We start from the raw sequence: 7,500 nt of genomic DNA on the forward strand, positions 1-7,500 counted from the left end.
CAGCTCCATGCGTTCTCCTCATGAGCTAAATTGAACGCTGTCTCTGCGTGATTCCTTGCTTCTTGTCTGTTTAATACAGGGGTCACCAACCTTTTTGAAACCAAGAGCTACTTCTTGGGTAGTGATTAATGCGAAGGGCTACCAGTTTGATACACACTTAAATAAATTGCCAGAAATAGCCAATTTGCTCAATTTACCTTTAACTCTATGTTATTATTAATAATTAATGATATTTACACTTAATTGAACGGTTTAAAAGAGGAGAAAACATGAAAAAAAAATGACAATTAAATTTTGAAACATAGTTTATCTTCAATTTCGACTCTTTAAAATTCAATATTCAACCAAAAAAAATGAAGAGAAAAACTAGGTAATTCTAATCTTTTTGAAAAAATTTTAAAAAATAATTTATGGAACCTCTTTAGTAATTTTTCCTGATTAAGATTGATTTTAGAATTTGGATGACATGTTTTGAATAGGTTAAAATCCAATCTGCATTTTGTTAGAATATATAACAAATTGGACCAAGCTATATTTCTAACAAAGACAAATCATTATTTCTTCTAGATTTTCCAGAACAAAAATTTTAGAATAAATTCAAAAGACTTTAAATAAGATTTAAATTTGATTCTACAGATTTTCTAGATTTGCCAGAATTTTTTTTTTGAATTTTAATCATGATAAGTTTGAAGAAATATTTCACAAATATTCTTCGTCGAAAAAACAGAAGCTAAAATGAAGAATTAAATTAAAATGTATTTATTATTCTTTACAATAAAAAATAAAAAAATTACTTGAACATTGATTTAAATTGTCAGGAAAGAAGAGGAAGGAATTTAAAAGGTAAAAAGGTATATGTGTTTAAAAATCCTAAAATCATTTTTAAGGTTGTATTTTTTCTCTAAAATTGTCTTTCTGAAAGTCATAAGAAGCAAAGTAAAAAAAATAATGAATTTATTTAAACAAGTGAAGACCAAGTCTTTAAAATATTTCCTTGGATTTTCAAATTCTATTTGAGTTTTGTCTCTCTTAGAATTAAAAATGTCGAGCACAGCGAGACCAGCTTGCTAGTAAATAAATACAATTTAAAAAATAGAGGCAGCTCACTGGTAAGTGCTGCTATTTGAGCTATTTTTAGAACAGGCCAGCGGGCTACTCATCTGGTCCTTACGGGCTACCTGGTGCCCGCGGGCACCACGTTGGTGACCCCTGGTTTAATAGATGTCATCAGTGTTTGAACCTGACAGTCGGATCACAGCTGCCTCTTCTCACCCTGGACTCAAACTATACTCCCCTCTCCCCTCAGGCAGGAGACTACGGTCCACCCAGACCCACACCTCCCGCCACCTGAACAGTTTTTTTCCCCCCGGGCCATCAGGCAGATGAACAATAACACGATCCGATAGCTCAGTTACAGCTCATTGTATGACCTATTCTGTGTTATACGTGTTTTATGTTGCATGATTCCTCCAAGTAAAATTCCTAGTTTGTGAACCCGTTCTCAAACAATGGCAATAAAAACTCTTCTGAAAACGTGTCATGCATGTTTTAAACCAGGGGTGTCCAAACTTTTTCCACTGAGGGCCGCACACTGTAAAATCAAAGCAAACGGGGGCCATTTTGATATTTTTTATTTTAAAAACCAACACAATATACAGTATGTATAAAAAAATATACATTTAGGCCTCCACTCAGGCTTGATCCCAGGGACCCCAAAGGGTTTTGTTAAAAAAAAAAGAAAAATGTGTATTTATTCAGTATTATTAGTTTTATTATTATTCAAGTTTTGAATCCATAAATCAACATTAGGTCTATCTGTCAATACAACGTTTTTAAAGATTTAAGTCGTATGCTCTTTTTGTAAAAAAAAACCCAGTTTTTTTTATGGAAAAAACACAAAATATGCAATATTTTCACCCAATAACATTTTTAAGTGGAATATTTGAGATTATATAATAATTGGAGCCTTAAAAAGGTCAATAACTCATTATTATTTTTTGAGCGATGACACTTAAAAACAAATCACACAAAAATGATTGGGGAACCAAAAGGGTCCTACTCATTAAAGTGTTAAAAAATAAATTATACATTTTTTTTACTGTTTACTTTTAACACAATAATCTCGAGATCAACTTCAGATCCATCCGTCAATTATAAGTTGTATTTTTGTTTATGTTTTTTGTTTGTTCGTTTTAGGCCCTTCTTTTAAAAAAAAAAAAAAAGACAGCTCAATTTTTTATATGGCAAACACAAAATATGCAACATTTTCCCAAAAAAATATCTCAAAGTACAATATTTAATGTGACATAATTGGAGCCTTGGATAGGTCAATAATTCATAATAACATTGATTTTCATTCATTATTTTTTTTTAAAGAAAGAAACAGCCTGCATGGCAGCTTTGTGTTATTAGAGTAAACATTGCAACATTTTCTTGTTACATTTCACCTGTTTGCTCTTTCATACCACTTTTTATGTTTTTAAGTTTTTTAATCGTATTTTATAATGGGCCGTGGGGCCGTTAAAAAATGACCTGCGGGCCGCAAATGGCCCCCGGGCCGCACTTTGGACATCCCTGTTTTAAACAAATGGACCATACCAAATTTAGGACTGATGGATTTTGTTTGTTTGGATGCGTTTGAAAGGCAGCACAACTCCTTCTGTGTCGGACTCGTTAGCGTCGTCTTGGAAGCCTCTTATTACAAAATGAAGAATAGGACACAGAGCGGGTGTGCTGTGCTCAGTGTAGAGAACAGCAAATGTTGCCCGAGGGCAGGGGCTGGTGATGTAAACTCTTATGTAATATCACCCGTCCTGAGCTAATTATGGTACCTGACAAATTATTCGGATGTGCTCTTTCGTTCTACTTTTGTGGTTCAACTTTGGATTCTGACAATTAGACACACCAGTATCTTGATACGTGTAATTAATGCATTCATTTGCACACTTATTTTTCATCCAAGTCGTTCATGATGACTGGATGTGCAATGTTTGTTGTGACAAAATTAATATTTTTGTCAGGACTTGGTCAAAAATAGGATACAATTACATATTTTACACATATAGGTATATAAATTGCGCAAAGTTTTCCTATGACATAAAATGTGAGCGTGGTATGGTGCCAAACTTTGCTCACAAGGTTTTTGGACATTTTTCGGCCCAAAAAAGTGATGGTACTTGACAAACTTCTCTGAGGGACTTTGACCAAATGAGTCGTGGATACAATTACAGATTTGACACATATAGGTGATGATAAATTGCGAACAAATTTTTCCTATGACATAAGATGTGGCCGTGGTATGGCGCCAAACTTTGCTTTGTAGGTTTTCTGCCATTTTTCGGCGAAATTAAGGGCTCGCACTTTAACAAACTCCTCCTAGGGACTTTGACCAAATGAGTCGTGGATACAATTACAGATTTGAAACATATAGGTGATGATAAATTGCGAACAAATTTTTCCTATGACATAAGATGTGGCCGTGGTATGGCGCCAAACTTTGCTTTGTAGGTTTTCTGCCATTTTTCGGCGAAATTAAGGGCTCGCACTTTAACAAACTCCTCCTAGGGACTTTGACCAAATGAGTTGCAGTTAAAATTACAGATACTACACATATACGTGATGATAAATTGCGAACAAATTTTTCCTATGACATAAGATGTGGCCGTGGTATGGCGCCAAACTTTGCTTTGATGGTTTTCTGCCGTTTTTCGGCGAAATAAAGGGCTCGTACTTTTACAAACTCCTCCTAGGGACTTTGACCAAATGAGTCGCGGTTAAAATTACAGATACTACACATATACGTGATGATAAATTGCGAACATTTTTTTCCTATGACATAAGATGTGGCCGTGGTATGGCGCCAAACTTTGCTTTGATGGTTTTCTGCCATTTTTCGGCGAAATAAAGGACTCGTACTTTAACAAACTCCTCCTAGGGACTTTGACCAAATGAGTTGCGGTTAAAATTACATATACTACACATATACGTGATGAAAAATTGCGAACAAAGTTTTCCTATGACATAAGATGTGGCCGTGGTATGGCGCCAAACTTTGCTTTGATGGTTTTCTGCCATTTTTCGGCGAAATAAAGGGCTCGTACTTTAACAAACTCCTCCTAGGGACTTTGACCAAATGAGTCGCGGTTAAAATTATAGGTACTACACATATACGTGATGATAAATTGCGAACACATTTTTCCTGTGACATAAGATGTGGCCGTGGTATGGCGCCAAACTTTGCTTTGATGGTTTTCTGCCATTTTTCGGCGAAATAAAGGGCTCGTACTTTAACAAACTCCTCCTAGGGACTTTGACCAAATGAGTCGCGGTTAAAATTACAGGTACTACACATATACGTGATGATAAATTGTGAACAAATTTTTCCTATGACATAAGATGTGGCCGTGGTATGGCGCCAAACTTTGCTTTGATGGTTTTCTGCCATTTTTCGGCGAAATAAAGGGCTCGTACTTTAACAAACTCCTCCTAGGGACTTTGACCAAATGAGTTGCGGTTAAAATTACAGATACTACACATATACGTGATGATAAATTGCGAACACATTTTTCCTATGACAAAGGATGTGGACGTGGTATGGCGCCAAACTTTGCTTTGATGGTTTTCTGCCATTTTTCGGCGAAATAAAGGACTCGTACTTTAACAAACTCCTCCTAGGGACTTTGATCAAATGAGTTGCGGTTAAAATTACAGATACTACACATATACGTGATGATACATTGCGAACAAATTTTTCCTGTGACATAAGATGTGGCCGTGGTATGGCGCCAAACTTTGCTTTGATGGTTTTCTGCCATTTTTCGGCGAAATAAAGGGCTCATACTTTAACAAACTCCTCCTAGGGACTTTGACCAAATGAGTTGCGGTTAAAATTACAGATACTACAAATATACGTGATGATAAATTGCGAACACATTTTTCCTATGACATAAGATGTGGCCGCGGTATGGCGCCAAACTTTGCTTTGATGGTTGTCTGCCATTTTTCGGCGAAATAAAGGGCTCGTACTTTAACAAACTCCTCCTAGGGACTTTGACCAAATGAGTTGCGGTTAAAATTACAGATACTACACATATACGTGATGATAAATTGCGAACGAATTTTTCCTATGACATAAGATGTGGCCGTGGTATGGCGCCAAACTTTGCTTTAATGGTTTTCTGCCATTTTTCGGCGAAATAAAGGGCTCGTACTTTAACAAACTCCTCCTAGGGACTTTGACCAAATGAGTTGTGGTTAAAATTACAGATACTACACATATACGTGATGATAAATTGCGAACACATTTTTCCTATGACATAAGATGTGGCCGTGGTATGGCGCCAAACTTTGCTTTGATGGTTTTCTGCCATTTTTCGGCGAAATAAAGGGCTCGTACTTTAACAAACTCCTCCTAGGGACTTTGACCAAATGAGTCGCGGTTAAAATTACAGGTACTACACATATACGTGATGATAAATTGTGAACAAATTTTTCCTATGACATAAGATGTGGCCGTGGTATGGCGCCAAACTTTGCTTTGATGGTTTTCTGCCATTTTTCGGCGAAATAAAGGGCTCGTACTTTAACAAACTCCTCCTAGGGACTTTGACCAAATGAGTTGCGGTTAAAATTACAGATACTACACATATACGTGATGATAAATTGCGAACACCTTTTTCCTATGACAAAGGATGTGGACGTGGTATGGCGCCAAACTTTGCTTTGATGGTTTTCTGCCATTTTTCGGCGAAATAAAGGACTCGTACTTTAACAAACTCCTCCTAGGGACTTTGATCAAATGAGTTGCGGTTAAAATTACAGATACTACACATATACGTGATAATAAATTGCGAAGAAATTTTTCCTATGACATAAGATGTGGCCATGGTATGGCGCCAAACTTTGCTTTGATGGTTTTCTGCCATTTTTCGGCGAAATAAAGGGCTCGTACTTTAACAAACTCCTCCTAGGGACTTTGACCAAATGAGTTGCGGTTAAAATTACAGATACTACACATATACGTGTTGATAAATTGCGAACAAATTTTTCCTATGACATAAGATGTGGCCGTGGTATGGCGCCAAACTTTGCTCCGATGGTTTTCTGCCATTTTTCGGCGAAATAAAGGGCTCATACTTTAACAAACTCCTCCTAGGGACTTTGACCAAATGAGTTGCGGTTAAAATTACAGATACTACACATATACGTGATGATAAATTGCGAACATTTTTTTCCTATGACATAAGATGTGGCCGTGGTATGGCGCCAAACTTTGCTTTGATGGTTTTCTGCCATTTTTCGGCGAAATAAAGGGCTCGTACTTTAACAAACTCCTCCTAGGGACTTTGACCAAATGAGTTGCGGTTAAAATTACAGATACTACACATAAACGTGATGATAAATTGCGAACAAATTTTTCCTATGACATAAGATGTGGCCGTGGTATGGCGCCAAACTTTGCTTTGATGGTTTTCTGCCATTTTTCGGCGAAAGAAAGGGCTCGTACTTTTACAAACTCCTCCTAGGGACTTTGACCAAATGAGTTGCGGTTAAAATTACAGATACTACACATATACGTGAGGATAAATTGCGAACAAATTTTTCCTATGACATAAGATGTGGCCGTGGTATGGCGCCAAACTTTGCTTTGATGGTTTTCTGCCATTTTTCGGCGAAATAAAGGGCTCGTACTTTAACGAACTCCTCCTAGGGACTTTGACCAAATGAGTTGCGGTTAAAATTACAGATACTACACATGTACGTGATGAAAAATTGCGAGCAAAGTTTTCCTATGACATAAGATGTGGCCGTGGTATGGCGCCAAACTTTGCTTTGATGGTTTTCTGCCATTTTTCGGCGAAATAAAGGGCTCGTACTTTAACGAACTCCTCCTAGGGACTTTGACCAAATGAGTTGCTGTTAAAATTACAGATACTACACATGTACGTGATGAAAAATTGCGAGCAAAGTTTTCCTATGACATAAGATGTGGCCGTGGTATGACGCCAAACTTTGCTTTGATGGTTTTCTGCCATTTTTCGGCGAAATAAAGGGCTCGTACTTTAACAAACTCCTCCTAGGGACTTTGACCAAATGAGTTGCGGTTAAAATTACAGATACTACACATATACGTGAGGATAAATTGCGAACACATTTTTCCTATGACATAAGATGTGGCCGTGGTATGGCGCCAAACTTTGCTTTGATGGTTTTCTGCCATTTTTGGGCGAAATAAAGGGCTCGTTCTTTAACAAACTCCTCCTAGGGACTTTGACCAAATGAGTTGCGGTTAAAATTACAGATACTACACATATACGTGATGATAAATTGCGAACAAAGTTTTCCTATGACATAAGATGTGGCCGTGGTATGGCGCCAAACTTTGCTTTGATGGTTTTCTGCCATTTTTCGGCGAAATAAAGGGCTCGTACTTTTACAAACTCCTCCTAGGGACTTTGACCAAATGAGTTGCGGTTAAAATTACAGATACTACACATATAC

This window comes from Entelurus aequoreus, linkage group LG13, assembly GCF_033978785.1.
Source record: "Entelurus aequoreus isolate RoL-2023_Sb linkage group LG13, RoL_Eaeq_v1.1, whole genome shotgun sequence".
Classification (NCBI taxonomy): domain Eukaryota; kingdom Metazoa; phylum Chordata; class Actinopteri; order Syngnathiformes; family Syngnathidae; genus Entelurus; species Entelurus aequoreus.